General features: G+C 41.8%; 1 protein-coding gene and 1 pseudogene; one reads left to right on the forward strand and one right to left on the reverse strand.

The window, feature by feature from the left end:
* The window catches only part of LOC146653298 (uncharacterized), a 286,034-nt gene that overhangs the window by 184,556 nt on the left and 84,602 nt on the right, over positions 1-16,876 (reverse strand).
* Positions 5,573-11,916, forward strand: LOC146653301 (uncharacterized; annotated as a pseudogene).

Genomic DNA, 16,876 nt, shown 5'->3' on the forward strand with positions numbered 1-16,876 from the left:
TTTAATCCCTACTTGCATTTTATTTGCCCCAAAAACAGTTATGTACAAAACGACGGAGAACACGGCAGCTCCGTACAAAGACAGACTTGACGAAAAGGCAAAAAAAAGGACGAGGAAAAAATCATTATGTTATGATAAATGACGTATTGACTACTACAAAACACTGACCTTTGTGGGAATGCTTGGAGCAGACTAACCTGTGAGCTGGAGTGTTCTGAGACGTTATATTTGGTCTTTGAATGGCTGCAATCCAGGCCATCCGTCGGCTCTTTGTTACTTCGGAAACATGGCTCGAACAATTTCTCTTCCACGACGTAATCCGATAAAAAACGATCTCTTTACCTGTCGGCTTCCCGACTGTCATGCGACCGGCTATTGCGGTTAATAATACAACAGCTTCTTGCCATTTTTTGTGTTTCTTTTTAACGCTGTGTGACTGATTTCATGTGAAAACCTGCATGTGCTAGTACCGCTTGCCACTCATTCCCAGAATCCTTTGCGATTTTACACCAGAATGACGTCACATTTTCAATCTCTAGGGCTTTGGAGCGTGATGTCATGCCCCCTCCCGCCATGACAGTAGGCCAAACGAAGCACACGGAAGCGTCAACTATGGTTCGTACGTGCTGTGTTGTCGGTTGCAACATTAGATCACATGATAGGGAAGGCAAGAAGCTGGAAAATGGGCTCACTTTTCATCGTTTCCCCTCCTGGAGGCAACGGGAGCAATCTCATGTATCCGATATTACTATTATTAAGACGTCAGGCTTGGATTGCAGCGGTCAGACTCGAACCGGCACGCAAGGCGAGTGCAACGAAAGCAAAAAAGCGCACCCATCGGAGGTAACCCCCGCCCCAAAAACATACAAAATTGCCCTCATTGTACGCTAATCTGCACATAACTTTCAGATGAATCACACACCTGGAATTAGGGCTGTGGCTGTATCTTGGTCATATGGTCAACGTACTCACAATGTGGAGGCTTAAAAACGACCAAATCTTGTACCCAACCATTTGTGAATTAGATGTGCGCCTCCAGGAATTTATAATTCCGAAAATGATTCGCCGTGTATGCACTGACTCCACAGACAAGGTACGAGAAGGTATCAGGGCAGGACAACGGCGGTAGGCTGTCTGGGTTTCTGCTCCACTGCCTTATTTCATACGGGTCCACATTACCGATGCACGCTATTTTTTCCAAGTACCGTCTCTTGGCGTCTGGGCGCAATCGGTCGCGATACAGCCCTTAGTCTTTTGTGCTGATTTTAAGCATGGTTGTGACAGTCCTGCTTCCTACACAGTGTGTTTGTTTTGATTTGTTGCCTTCTGTCATGGCGCCGCAATCCCACAATGCACTGCAGCGTGATATCAACTCCAAAGCCCTATAGGAGATTATGGTCGTGTCCAAATTCATGGATTGCATCCTCCTGAGGACCCGGCCTTCGCGGTCTACGTGGGCTGGGTCCTCAGAAGGTCGGGTAGGCCGGAAGTAAACGGCTGGGGAAATTGGACGGTCTAGCCTTCAGATCTGCGTCACCGCTGTCTCGGTGGAGTTTAATAAACTCAGCCGTCTGCTCCTTGCTATCTAAAATATAACAGGACACTGGAGTAAACTCTCGACTGTCTCACACTTCTGTTTAATCAGTTTTCTGTTTGACGTTTATTCAGCTGTGTAAAAACCAAGGAGGAACCCACCCGGGGAATTAATAAAGTTTTATTTTATCTAATCTAATCTAATCTAATCTAATCTAATAACTTTAATCTCAGCCAAACCGATTTACTCACGAACAAACAAAACACTGAACAAAGCCCAACAATAACATTTTTAGGTTGTCTAAGTGACTTATAGATTAGTAAGAGTAATTTTAAAACTTAGTAGTGGCCGCCATTGTTGGAAACTGGAGTTTGGCTGGGCTGCACTATGAATTCTGGGATATGGTAGGCCACGAAGGACACACCCGACCCATCCTTCAAATTCGGGGAAAAGGAAGTCGGGAGTCTATGAATTTGGACAGCCTTCGGCGCGTCGCTGTGACGTAATCGATCTACAAATGCGGCCTCAGGAGGACGCAGCCCATGAATTTGGATGTATCGGAATTTCAGGAGCGGGACCACGCCTCCAAACACGCTCCTTCCGGTTGTCATCTGGGTTCCCCCCAGTTCTGCAAACTGTCCATTCTCAGCGAATACCTTTAAGCACAGCTCATCTCTCGGGAGTAACGTAATTTTACTCACCCTTCCATTCACTACAATCACCCTCTCGTCCGTCAGCGCGTCAGACGAACAACTACCCAAGCTCTGCATCCATCGCTTTTCCTCCGACAATCCCAGAAACAAACGGCGTGCTTCCAAAAAACCGAATGCTGACGACAACCTAGCAGTTTTCTCGCCACCCGACATACGGTCTTTTACATCCATCCAGTCAGTTTATCTCCGCTAAATCCAGTCATGAAGTAATCCGGCCGCCCGCCATTTCAGCAAAAACCAGCGAGGTCGCCCGCCAGCAGAACTCACAGCTAGGGATGGGTACCGGTATCCGGTGCCATGATGGCACCCATTCTGACATAAACGGTAGTAACCAGACCGAAAAGCAGCGCACATTTCGGTGCTTTATTTCCCTGAGATACATTTTGGATTCCAGCCAATCATTTTACGTTTCCGAGGATAGTAGGCGGGTCCAGGTACGTACGTTCTTTTAGAGCAGAGCTACAGATTAAAAATGCCCAAGGCGAAGCGGTCAAAGTCTGGCTGTACTTCACAGCAAAAGATGCAAACTCGGCAGCAACAAGTGCTTTAAGCTGATACTGTGATACTGTCAAAGGAGGTAACACCTCGAATCTGATGAAACACCTGGCGACGCATAGCGTTTTTTTTAAAGCCGAGAAATGCGCCATATTTGATAGCTTGCTGCGAGACCCGCAGACATCTACTGCGGGTGTGGTGCCTGTTATCGGACCCGGAGTTAGCAACATCCCCAAAAACCCGAAGAGGAGAGTCCTGGCCCCTAGCCCTGCCAGTGTAGCAGAAATGATGAGGATGATGATGCAGCAGCAGCCGTTCTTCTCTGCGTGAGTAGCTTAATGTTGTTCGTGTGTAATTTACGTTGAGTAGGCTAACCACGTTATTACATTAATGCACGTAAGGTGAACTAGCAAACATCATCATAGCTACATGCGGCTGTCTTCTTGTTTGATGGCAGATACTCCCTTCACCCTGGCCAAAAAGGGTAAAATGACCAAAGAAAAAGTGGAAAACAGCTGAACATGAGAGGTTTTTGGACAAAGTTTGTGTTTTTTCCATTGATTAAGCACTGCTTCCAGCCAAGAGTGATGCCATATATGCCCCATAGCTGCAGAAAAGGCTAACATTGTTATCTTTTTACAAAAACCAGCTGAACATGAGAGGTTTTTGGACAAAGTTTGTGTTTTTTCCATTGTTTAAGCACTGCTTCCAGCCAAGAGTGATACCATATATGCCCCATAGCTGCAGAAAAGGCTAACATTGTTATCTTTTTACAAAAACCAGCTGAACATGAGGGGTTTTTGGACAAAGTGTGTGTTCTTCATTCTTTAAGCACCGGCTACGTTTCAAAAGTACCGGTTTGGTACTGTTATCAGATAAAACCTAAACGATACCTATCCCTACTCACAGCTCCTCTCACGTTGCTCCAGAACGTGTCACAGGCCGGGCGAGTTAGCCGCCAACGCCGAATCCACGCTTCCAAACAAATCGCAGCTCCAATAGCAAAAGCTACAGCGTACTTTGTAGCTCCACCCACCCGCAGGCGCCAGGTAGCAGGGGGGGAACCTCAACTCTGTTCTCCGCAGCAAACCTCGGCATCGAGTTGCCATGTTCCTAACCTCTCATCTGCTAAATTCCCAGCAAATGTTGGCACCAAGTTGCCAGGTTCGCAGCCACTCATCCCTCCTCGGCTAAATTCTACGGCAAGCCTATTCAAATGGCGGCTCGCGGGCCAAATGCGGCCCAGAAGCAACCTGCGAGTGGCCCTGCCTGTGGTCCTGGCAGAAACACAGAGAAAACGCAAAAAATTAATTAATTAAAAAAAAAATTAAAAAATTTAAATTTCCTACAGCGTAGTGTAGACTGTGAATGCAACACTCGCCTAGCAATATTTAACCCACAATGCACCGTGATGTAAACATATTAAACAATCATCGTAATATATGATGCGACAACAGCATGTCTCTCTCACTCCAAAAGCACAAAATTGACAATGAAAACTGTCGGTTTAACCCTGCCCGGACTGACAAATACTTATTCATTTTACCGAGTTTAATAATCTTACAACCGGAGTTGTACTACCATGGTGAGGGTCCTGTACAGCCCAAGAGAGCTGCAGCATCTTCCCTTCGTGTTTGCTTCTTGGCGAAGAAGAAAAGGCCTTTCACAGATTCTGAAACAATGAAATACTGCATGCTGGCCGTGGTGGATGCGGTGAAAAGTGAGTGTGACATCTGCTATTAAAAACGTACCCCTGTAGGACAGTTCAAATATTCGTAGAGTTGAAGTTCTGGCGTCAGACGAGTTTGAAATGCTGTTAGATGACCTGAAGAAAACTGATGTAATGTCTATAGCAGGAGATCACAGACAGAACTGATAATGCCCAGTTGTGCGTATATGTCCGTTTTTTGGATGGGAAATTGCTCGGTTTACTACCGTTAGAGGGACACACAGCTGGCGAAATAATGTTTGAGAAGATTTCAGCTCTTTTTGAGGAAAATGGTCTGGATATGAAGCGTGTCTGTATACTTGTGACGGATGGGGCTCCATCCATGGCAGGAAAATTATTTTAATTTGAAAGGGAATTATCAAAATGTTTTTTGTTATTATTATTATTATTATTATTATTTCAAATGTGCAAAAAATAGTTTAGTTATAGCTCCCTTTTTTTAAATGGACTGTTGGAGCTATTTGTTCTTTATTTTTGTTTTTGTTCTTATTTTTGAAATTAGTTAAAGTTTGTTGTTAGTTTACTTATATTTTGGGGTTTATTTGTCGGTTAATATTTTGTTTTAAATGATTTGTTTTGTTTGTTGTTATTTTGTTAAATTAGTCAGTAAGAGCTGTAGGGCCATTTTGTTTCTATAAATAAAGAGACTGGTATAGGACCAGCATGCATTGGGGTGGGCCTATGGTTTTTTACCAGAGCAGGAGAAGCAGTAGGAAGGATCTTGTTATTGCTTGCCAAATGGATAAATAAACCAAAACCAAAACTCTCAACTAAAAGGTTTGGACAATGGACTTCTTTTGCCTGCGTACGAAATATTACCTCAGTGCAGCAGTGGCTTGTGGACTTTAAGTTGTGGGACGTTTGATCATACAAAAGTAAAGGAATTGCCACTACACAAAGTAAAAAACCTTCCCGTGGACAAAGGAATAATCCTTCATTAATGGATATAAGGATTTCAAGGATCACCGTCGAACTCGAATAAAAGTTATTGGATCGTCTGGTGAGTAATCCAGACGGATTTGATGTTGAAGCCTGGATCAACATGTCACTCGTTCGTCAAAGCTGGTGAGTGATAATATTGTTTAAGCCGTAAAGGAAAACGGTGAAACTATTGGAGTTTAAAGACATAATTTCACTACAAAGACTGATGAACTGAGTTTTGACGTACTAAATTGGTGCATAATTGGATCGCTAATTGAAACATGCCAACGCCCTCTGTGGAAATGTTTGTCCGCTGCAAAAGGCAGGTAAATGGATGTCATGTTTGTACTTTAGGCTATGGACTCTCAGTGTGCTGTGCATCTTTATAAAGTTTGAAATAATCCAAGAGGACAATAAAAATGTCGGATATTAAGAGTAAACGAGAGGATGACACTGAGATGCAAGCAGAGAAAAGAAGCGTTAAATTTACGCCAAAAGGTTTGGATTTGTATATAAAGACATGCCAAGAAAAGCGCAGTTCAATGTGTAAGCAAGCATCTAAGTACATGGGGAAAATTTCCGCTTTAATGACCTCACATGAAAACGTTAAGGAAGTGTCTTCTGAATTTGGGAAGTTTATTAAATGCTATCAAGATGCAAACGCTTTGCAAGAATCCTTTTTAAGTTTGCCACTGCCAGAAGATGAAGTGAAAAGGCAAGTTGCACATTTTCAGTCGAAGGTGACAGCATTCTCTGTTTTTAATGGACAAAGTAAAGGTTTGGTTGCAGGAGGCGGGCGAGCCGTATACTGAACAAAACAATACTGTTCGCAATGATAAAGCTGTTGAAAGTTTGGATGAAATAAAACCTGAAGACAGTGTCTCTAATATCTCAAGTGTAAAACCACCTTCAAAAACCTTGTCACAGCAAAGTCGAATTTCATCAACATCTTCCGCATGCATTAAAGCTGCGGCTGACAAGGCAGCGCTCATGGAGCGACTCGCTGCATTAAAGAAAAAACATTCTATCGAAGCGCAAGAGGAAAAACTGAGAAAAGAAAAGGAGAAACTGAGAAAAGAAAAGGAGACATTATCCTTGGAAACAGAGCTGGCAGCCACTAATGCAAAGCTTCGTGTCTTAAAAATAAATTCAGTTTGTAGCTCTGAGCATTCTGATGGAATGAACTCTTATTTTGAAAGAGGGCACGTACAAGAAGCGCCTAGTTTAAATCCTTGTGCCGATACATTTGTTCCAACATCAAGAGATTACTCTGGTATAAATTCTGCATCTGAATCACAAGTAATCGTACCTAGACAAAGTCAAACCCAACATCAGGTTGATGATTCAGCTCAAGTGACGCAGCAAACACAGCCTCAGTCTCCTACTTTGACTGGGAATTGCACGAAGGAGATTGTAAATATTATGCAAAAACAAAATGACATCACTACTTTGCTTGTAAAACAAAACTTATCTTCTGTCCTCCCCGCCAGAAACATCCCTGTGTTTGATGGAGACCCTTTACAGTACAGATCATTTATGAATGCCTTTGAAAATGGAGTGGAAGCTAAAACTGATAACTGGAGCGACTGTTTGCATTTTTTAGAGCAGTTCACTAGGGGGCAGCCTAGAGATTTGGTGCATAGTTGTCAGCATTTACCTCCTGAGCAGGGCTATTCCACAGCCAAAGATCTTCTTGAAGAACATTTTGGGAACGAAAATAAAATTGCCTCTGCATATATGGAGAGGATTGTGAGTTGGGTACCTATTAAAAGTGAGGATGTGAAAGGTCTACAGTCATTCTCTCTTTTTCTTCAAGGATGTTCGAATCTAATGCAGCAAGTTGTTTATATGAAGGAGTTGGATTTGCCCTCAAATATGAGAATGGTTGTTATGAAACTTCCATACAAATTGAGGGAAAAATGGAGAGTTGTTGCCTATGAACTGCAGGAACAAAATGGTTACAGAGCAGTATTCACTGATCTGGTTACCTTTATAATAAAACAGGTAAAAGTAGCATCAGATCCAGTGTTTGGCAACATCCAAGACTCACAATCTGGAAGCAGCTTTAAAGCTTCAAGTTCTACCAAGCAAAGAAAAAAGGGAAGTAGTTTTGCCACTAATGTCAGTACAGTGCCAGGAATCAAAACTCAATCAACTGGAAGCAGAACAACTTCCGCCGTTCTGCATAGTTGTTTGTTTTGTTCACACAGCAACCATTTACTAGAGAATTGTAAGCAGTTTAAAGCTAAAACGCATCAGGATAAGTTGACTTTTATCAAGGAAAGGGGAATTTGTTTTTGTTGTTTAAAAGTTGGTCACACAAGCAAAGACTGTAGGAGTCGTTTGGATTGCGACGTGTGTCACCAAAGGCACCCAGGGGTTCTTCATATAGAGCGAAAGGATCCAGGTGCGTCTTCGGAACAAACTCAACAGAGGACAAACTCTAATGTCAACTTTTCAACTGCAACCACTCAGACATGTGGGTATATTGGGGCTGGTCATGAAGTTGATGCAATTTTTTCTATAGTTTCAGTTCAAGTTAAGAGCCAAAAGAGTAATAAAATTGTGCAAACCTATGCGTTTTTGGATCCTGGAAGTTCAGGTACATTCTGTACAGAAACTTTGGCAAAAAGGCTGAATGTAAAAGGTAAAAAGACCAATATCTTTTTGAGAACAATGAGTCAAGATAAGATTGTTAGTACACAAGTTCTGTCTGGTTTGGAAGTGTCTGGTATGGAAGCAAATGATTTCATGCCATTGCCAGATGTTTTGACTCAAAAGACTATGCCAGTTTCTACAGTTAATATTCCTCAGCAAAGCGACATCGATCAGTGGCCTCATCTTAAACCTGTTAAACTGTACAACGTTAATGCAGATGTGGAGCTACTGATAGGCACTGATGCTTCCAATGTTTTGGAGCCATGGAAGGTGATAAACAGTGTGGGAGGTGGACCTTATGCTGTAAAAACAAAAGTTGGCTGGGTCATAAATGGTCCCCTGCGCACTGGAAGTAACAGTGGAAATAAAACCAACTGCACTGCTGTAACAGCCAATAGGATTTCTGTTGAGCGTCTTGAAGACATGTTGATTAAACAGTACAATCATGATTTTAATGAAAGATCATCAGAGGAGCAGACTGAAATGTCTAGAGAGGATCTGTGTTTCATGGATATTGTTAGTAGTTCAATAAAGCTTATTGGAAATCATTATCACATTGATTTGCCTTTCAGGAGAGAAGGTTCCAGTTTGCCAAATAACCTCTGTGTCGCGGAGCAGCGTCTCCAGAGTCTCAGACGGAGATTTGAAAAGGATACTCATTATAAGGATGAATACACTAAATGTGTAAACAACATGCTTGAACGAGGATATGCCGAGTTTGTGCCTGTAGATGAGTTGCACAAAGATGATGGAAAGGTGTGGTACATCCCTCATCATGGAGTGTATCATCCCACAAAGGGCAAATTAAGAGTTGTATTTGACTGTGGAACAACTTATAAAGGAGCATCATTGAACAGTCAGCTTCTACAGGGACCTGATCTCACAAACTCGCTGGTTGGGGTTCTGATCAGATTTAGACAAGAGCCTGTTGCATTAATGGCGGACATTGATTCCATGTTTCACCAAGTTCACGTCTCAGAAAAACATGTCAACTTTCTCCGTTTCCTGTGGTGGCAACATGGCAACACTTCAAGGTCTGCACAGGAATGCAGGATGAAAGTGCATTTGTTTGGAGCTGTATCTTCGCCAAGTTGTGCAAATTATGCTCTACAGAGAACTGCAGATGATAATGCACAACAGTTTCCAGCTGAAGTGGTTGATACAGTCAAAAGAAACTTTTATGTGGATGATTGTTTGAAATCTGTTGCTTCAGAAGAGGAGGCAGTGCACATGGTGAAGAGGCTGACAGATATCTGCGCTAAAGGAGGATTTAAGCTTTCAAAATGGATCAGCAACAGTCGCACAGTGCTCATGTCAATCCCAGAGGAAAGAAGAGCAAAGGAAATTAAGGATCTGGATTTGGACACAGATCAACTTCCAGTTGAGAGAGCACTGGGTTTACAGTGGTGCATAGCAACAGACAAGTTCCAGTTCAGAACCTCCCTGCAGGACCGTCCAACAACCAGAAGGGGAATTTTGTCTGTGGTCAGCTCACTGTATGATCCTTTGGGAATCTTGTCTCCCTTCAGTATGCCAGCTAAACTGTTGCTACAAGAGCTTTGCCGACAAAATTTGAAGTGGGATGAAGTTATTCCCCACTCTCTTTCCCAGCGGTGGCGTGATTGGCTGGAGGATCTCCAGCTGATTTCAAAGTTTAAAGTGGAACGTTGCATTAAACCAAATTGCTTTGGAAGACCAGATAGGGCACAACTTCATCATTTTTCTGATGCAAGTCAAGATGGGTATGGAACGGTGTCATATTTAAAGTTGGAAAAGAATAACGTCACGCATGTTGCTTTTATCCTGGGAAAGGCTAGAGTTGCTCCTCTCAAGCAAACTACAATTCCCAGGTTGGAATTGACGGCTGCAGTTCTTGCAGTTCGGGTGGACAGGCTTCTGCAAAAGGAGCTGCAAGTCAGGTTGGAAAAATCAGTTTTTTGGACTGATAGCACAACAGTACTGAAATACATCTCCAATGAAACCAGAAGATTCAATACTTTTGTTGCAAACAGAATTGCTGTTATTCGGGAAGCAACAGATGTGAATCAGTGGAGATACGTTTCTTCCAAGGAGAATCCTGCAGATGACGCATCCAGAGGCATGAGAGCTGGGGATCTCCTCAAATGTAGGAGATGGATAAAAGGGCCAGAATTTCTCTATGAGTCAGAAAAGGAATGGCCTAAACTGGATGTGGAGTACAGTGTAATTTCTGCAGATGACCCAGAGGTCAAAAGGGACCTGACAATGAATGCCATTGTGAGGGAATTACAAAATCCTACCAGCTATTTTATCCTCTACTTCTCGTCTTGGGCAAAACTTAAAATCTCTGTAGCCTGGCTTTTAAAGATGAAAGAGGTCTTGGTGTTGTTGGCACAGAAGAGGAAAGAGTTGCTTGCTGCAGGTTTGAATAAGAATGATCCGGAAGGTCAGAAAGAAGTGGAGATAAGAATGGAAAGATTTAAGACCACTTTGAAGAAAGGAAATCTGACTCCAGAAGACTTGGCAAAGGCAGAACAAGCTATTCTTCAATATGCACAACAACAGAAATTTACGACTGAAATGGCTTTAATCCGCAATGGCCTCAAAGGAGTCTCTAAGGGAAATTGTCTCTATAAACTTGATCCAGTGTTGGATGCAGGAATCCTCAGAGTGGGTGGCCGATTGAATAAAGCAGCCATGCCTATGGAATTAAAGCATCCTGTAATTTTGACAAAAGATATGCATGTGTCAACACTGATTTTACGCCATATCCATCAAAGGTTGGGACATGCAGGAAGAGCACACATGCTGTCAAAACTAAGACAAAATTACTGGATACTAAATGCAAATTCTGCTGCCAGGAAAATCATCTCTCGTTGTGTCACGTGTAGACGCAACAGAGGAAAGTTTGTTGAACAAAAGATGGCGGATCTGCCTGAAGAGAGAGTCCTGCCAGACATAGCCCCATTCACAAATGTTGGAGTGGACTATTTTGGACCTATAAGTGTTAAAAGAGGACGAAGTCTCCTTAAAAGGTATGGAGTTCTTTTTACTTGTTTCACCAGTCGTGCAGTACATCTGGAGATTGCATGTACACTTGATACAGACTCTTGTATAAATGCTGTGAGGAGGTTCATCTGTAGACGAGGCCCAGTTTCGACCATCAGATCTGATAATGCTACAAATTTTGTTGGGGCGAATCGAGAGTTGAAAGAAAGTTTGACTGAGCTGGACCATGCCAAAATTCAAAAGGCTTTTGTTCAGGATGGCATGAAATGGAACTTCAACATCCCAGCAGCTTCTCACCAAGGCGGTGTGTGGGAGCGTCTCATTCGTTCAGTAAAGAATATTTTAGCCTCAGTTCTTAAGGAGCAAGTTCTGGATGATGAAGGACTCCACACAGTCTTCTGTGAGGTTGAAGCTATAATGAACGACAGACCCATTACTAAAGTTTCAGATGACTCAAATGATCTTGAAGCACTGACACCCAATCACTTGTTGTTGCTGAAAAATAAACCAGTTTTTCCACCAGGACTGTTTCATCCAAGTGATTTGCATGTCAGGAAAAGGTGGAAACAGGTACAGTACATGGCAGAGTTGTTCTGGAAGAGATGGCTTTCTGAGTACCTACCTTTGATGCAAGAAAGACAAAAATGGATGAGGACTAAAAGATGTCTTATACCTGGAGATGTTGTTTTAATTGCAGACACTACAGCTCCAAGAGGATCATGGATGATGGCGAAAGTCTTAAATGTAAACCAGGATGCAAAAGGCTTGGTGCGTTCTGTGAGACTACAAACAAGGACCAGTGTTTTGGAAAGGCCAGTGACAAAACTTATTTTGCTACTGGAAGCCTCATCGTGAAGAAAATCCTCAATGAAAATTAAGGATTTGTTTAAGGGAATAGCTCCTCCTTTTGGGACTTTAAAGTAATTGTGATTGTATGCACAATTAGGGGCCGGAGTGTTGGAGCTATTTGTTCTTTATTTTTGTTTTTGTTCTTATTTTTGAAATTAGTTAAAGTTTGTTGTTAGTTTACTTATATTTTGGGGTTTATTTGTCGGTTAATATTTTGTTTTAAATGATTTGTTTTGTTTGTTGTTATTTTGTTAAATTAGTCAGTAAGAGCTGTAGGGCCATTTTGTTTCTATAAATAAAGAGACTGGTATAGGACCAGCATGCATTGGGGTGGGCCTATGGTTTTTTACCAGAGCAGGAGAAGCAGTAGGAAGGATCTTGTTATTGCTTGCCAAATGGATAAATAAACCAAAACCAAAACTCTCAACTAAAAGGTTTGGACAATGGACTTCTTTTGCCTGCGTACGAAATATTACCTCAGTGCAGCAGTGGCTTGTGGACTTTAAGTTGTGGGACGTTTGATCATTCAAAAGTAAAGGAATTGCCACTACATGGACCTTTTGGTGTGCATTTGTGAGAGGTCACCAGATTTACAGGGGAATAGGAATAAAAAAATTACTTGTTTTTCAGTACAGTTGTGTGGGTTGGAAATTGATCATGATCTGCTGCTTACTGGCTTCAAAAAAAATATCTGGCCCAGATAAATTCCTCTAACTTCGTAGTTGAATAGCCATGCTCTACGGCAAACATCGGCACTGAGTTGCCAGGTTCTCAGCCACTCATCCCTCCTCTGCTAAACTCCGCGGCAAACCTCGGCACCAGGTTGCCAGGTTCTCAGCCACCCATCCATCCTTTGCAAATTTCTGCAGGAAACCTCTGCACCGAGTTGCCAGGTTCCCAACCTCTTCCCTCCTCGGCTAGACTCCATAGCAAACGTCGGCACCCGGTTGCCAGGTTCCTTTATTGCTCATTCGCGAAAGCAGCAGCAGCTTTTCTACCATCGGGTTGGCAGTTGTCTGTATAGACAAATAAATTAAAAGCCACCGGGTTGCCAGGTTTTCCTTCATCCCCCATTTGCATGCAGCATCTAGCTTCCCTACTACCGAACTGCCAGTTTCTCCGCTTCTATCATTGCAAGCAGCAGCAAACCCTTCTAGCACAGAGGTGTCAGGTTCTTGCTATATCTGCCATGTGCAAACCGCAGTGACAAGCTTCTTACCCCTGAGTTGCCAGTTCCTGTCCATCCATCATGGCTAAAGCAGCAGAGAATCCTTCCCGCTGGTTCCTTCTATGTCCATCATTCTTAATCGCAGCAGCAATCTTCTTTAACCACGTTGCCAGTTTCTCTGCGTCCATTATTGCAAAGCAGTAGTAAACCCCTCTGGCACCGAGATGCCAGGTTCTCTCTTTATCCCTCATTCGCAAACGCAGCAGCACGCTTTCTAATATAGAGTTGCCAGTTTCTCTGCTCGGCACTGAGATGCCAGATTCGCTGCCATCTTTCCTGCCTTTCCAAAGCATCGGCGAACCTCATGGCAAAGAGATGCCAGGTTCTCTCTTTATCCCTCATTCGCAAATGCAGCAGCATGCTTCCAGCACCGAGATGCCAGTTTCACTGCCATCTTTCCTGCCTTTCCAAAGCAAAGCTGAACCTTCGTGGCACAGAGATGCCAGGTTCTGTCCTCCATCAATCCTTTTAAGACATCCAAACTGAGTCGCGCGCGTAATTTTTCAAGGCGTCCCTTCACTTCTCATGTGTTTTCACTAGCATCATCAGGCATCCACCCTCAACACAATCATTCGAGACCGCTCTCTAAGTTGACTCACGGTTCTGACTGCGTCTGAACGGCTTATCATCTCCCACGCTCTCTGCTCTTGGACAATTTTGGGGGTTATTATTAAAGAGATTATTTTCCTCTAATCAATCTTTCAATTCATCAACTCTACCCAAGCTGCTGCTGTCACTTCTGTTAATTCAGAAATCAGCTCAGTCGTTATTGCTACCTTATCTGAAGTAATTAACCAGCTAAGCACCTCCTATCCATCTTCTACTCAAAGACAAGCTCACAAGCTTTTTGAGCCGCCAAGCCCTACCTCAAATCTCAAATCCAGCATTCTTCTCTGTCAGAGCTTCAGCTCAAAGTCGAGCCACGTCGCTACGCGATCGAGGGTTCCCCTCATTGATCCATTAAGATATCCGTTGTTTGCAACTTCCTTTGATCTCTTCTCCTGCCTTTCCTTTCTAATTGTCCGAGCTCATCCACTCCACACCACGGAACGACGTTTGCTCTCCCTGTGCTCGTCTTTGTCCTCCGCGCTATGAATTCTGGGATAGGCTGGGCCATGAAGAAAACACCAACTCATCCTTCAAATCTGGGGAAAAGGAGGACGCACTTGTTGACATTTACCTTAATTGGATAGCCTATGTCGAATATATTTGAAACCAACGATAACACTTCTCACTATTGCCAATATTAACAAAACTAAGGGTAGGTGCTAGTGATGGCCCGCTAGAAGCTGACGCTCTGGTGCGTGTGTCAAAAAAAGTCAACACACTGCTTCAGAAGCACTTGGTTCATTTGGCCGGAGTCACGTGATCAGTGATGTCCGAAGCTTCGTTTAGAACATACCTGATTCTGTGGTTTATAAGGGTTTGTGGAGTGTTTTGATGGTGAGAGAGCAAACCACTGATCATTCTATTGAGAGATACGGAGCCAGCGAGGAACAGGGGAGGTTCTGTCGTGTGGGAGTATTTTGAGTTGATTTTGGTCCATTTTGGTTGGGTTTGCCAGCTTTGTGTTCTTGTTGTTTGTTTTTGTTTTGTGCATCTTTATTTTATCTGAAAATGTGAAAAATTCTCTTCATAATATAAATATCATGAAAGAACTTCAGAAAGACTTCCATTTGACTCTTAACATTTAATGTAATAAAAATGTATATTTTATTTTTAAAATAATCTTAAAATATTATTCTACAGAATGTGCAGCAATTTAATGTGTTTATTCTTTTTAACTGATAATTTGTGGGACCCAGGCACTCCAGCCTCCTCTGTCCCATGTGAGAGGATTTTCTTTAAGGCTGGAGAAGTTATCTCCATGAAAACCAGCAGGTTCGGCCATCGCACAGAGGAACAAATTCTCTTCTTAAACAAAAATTAAAAAGGGGTTACTATAGATGCATCGTGTTTTTAATTTGCAAGTTCATAAGCATTTTCCAGTTCACAATTAATTCTACCCCCAGGTCAAAGAAGATGTATAAGAAAATTGGCCTAATATCATATTATTAATAAACATACCAGCTGTCCAGTGATTAATTGCACAACTACATGGAGGCAGGACTTCACAGCAGAAGCATACTCCATAATGTGTTGTACATTATTATATGTATATTATATGTATTTTTCAATTATTACTGTTTACCAACATCAAGAAGTCACAAACAAAGAGAGACCACACCGTGGCGCATGTTTAAACAAGGAGAGTTTGTTGTTCATTTGTTAAATATATAATTTTGATCAAGAATTTTTTCACCCCCAAAAAATACATGTTCAAAGCAAGACAACGGTGGCCCAATATCAGACAGAAACGTGAACTCCACTCTGTAGAGTGGGCAGTCATAATGAAGCAGTTCGTTGTAGATTCAAGCTGCTCTTCATATTTTGGCCACCAGATGTCACCAGACAGGACTGTGTTGAAAAGCAATGAACCGTTTTTCAATACAAGCTTCCATGCTTCAGAAAGCTTCATTTGGCCATCACTAGTAGGTCCAGTTATTTAAAAAAGAGAACTCACAGTCTTGAAAAATAAAACTGAAAAATAGAAATAAATAAAAAAATAAAATATCCATCCAGATCTTTTCAACAGACAACAGAAAATCTATTTTAATTGGAGGGCCTAATTCAAAAAATTTTGCAAAATGAAATAAGAATAAAAAAAGACCCCTCAATATAGACAATACCTACAAAACTAAACAGGATTGGCATAGTAATATATATATATATATATATATATATATATATATATATATATATATTAAAAAAAAAAGTTTATCGCAGTCTCATGGAAACTCAAATTAACAGAGAAACATTAAACGCACCTCATCGCCTGCTGTAGCCAAACGGGAGAAAGAATGTTCTTCGCAGCTGCACTTCATCTCAGAGGTGGGTTAATAAATTGGATATAACTTAACCACAATACTTTGACATGGGTTCTTTATAAACTTGAGTCCAACTTGAAGGCGGTGGGAAGATGCGTCGCATGGATGATTTGTCACGGCTAACCGGGGTGAGCCGTGTGGAGGAAATAAATGAGGACCCCAGAGCAGGCACTCACTGACACGTGAAGGAGGTTTATTGCAAAATAAAAAAATGGTGCATGACAGCAACATAGATCCTGATTGTAATTTTTTTAACAATAAGACAAATGAATGCTATTATTATACAAATGAGCAATTTAAAAAGAAAATCAAGGTAGAAAAGGGTATAACAACGGTTCACTTTAATAGTCAAAGCTTATATGCAAACTTTCAATCCATCAAAGACTACATAAAACAGTTTGAACAGCCATTCAAGGTGAAAGCCATATCAGAGATCTGGATAACTCCTGGAAAAGAAGAAGACTTTGAAATAAATGGATATGAATTCCTTCATGTAGACAGGATCAACAAGAAAGGAGGTGGGGTGGCACTTTACATTGATAAAAACCTAAAGTACAACAGAATTGGAAGAACGACGACTGTTATCGATGGAATGATGGAATGTTTAACAGTGGAAATAAGTACGGAAAAAAGGAAAAACCTAATTGTCAGTTGTATTTACAGAACTAAGATATTTAAGGATAATATGGAGGACTTATTTACAAATGTAAATCAGAAAAGAATGTTTATTTGTGGGGACTTTAATATTGACTTATTGAATCCAAATCATAATAAGAGTACAGAATAATTTATTGACTCCATGTACAGCATCGGTTTATTTCCAATATAACATCT

The sequence above is a fragment of the Rhamphochromis longiceps genome, linkage group LG15 (assembly GCF_057381845.1).
Source record: "Rhamphochromis longiceps isolate RC_006_pf linkage group LG15, R_longiceps_female_GT1.1, whole genome shotgun sequence".
Lineage (NCBI taxonomy): Eukaryota > Metazoa > Chordata > Actinopteri > Cichliformes > Cichlidae > Rhamphochromis > Rhamphochromis longiceps.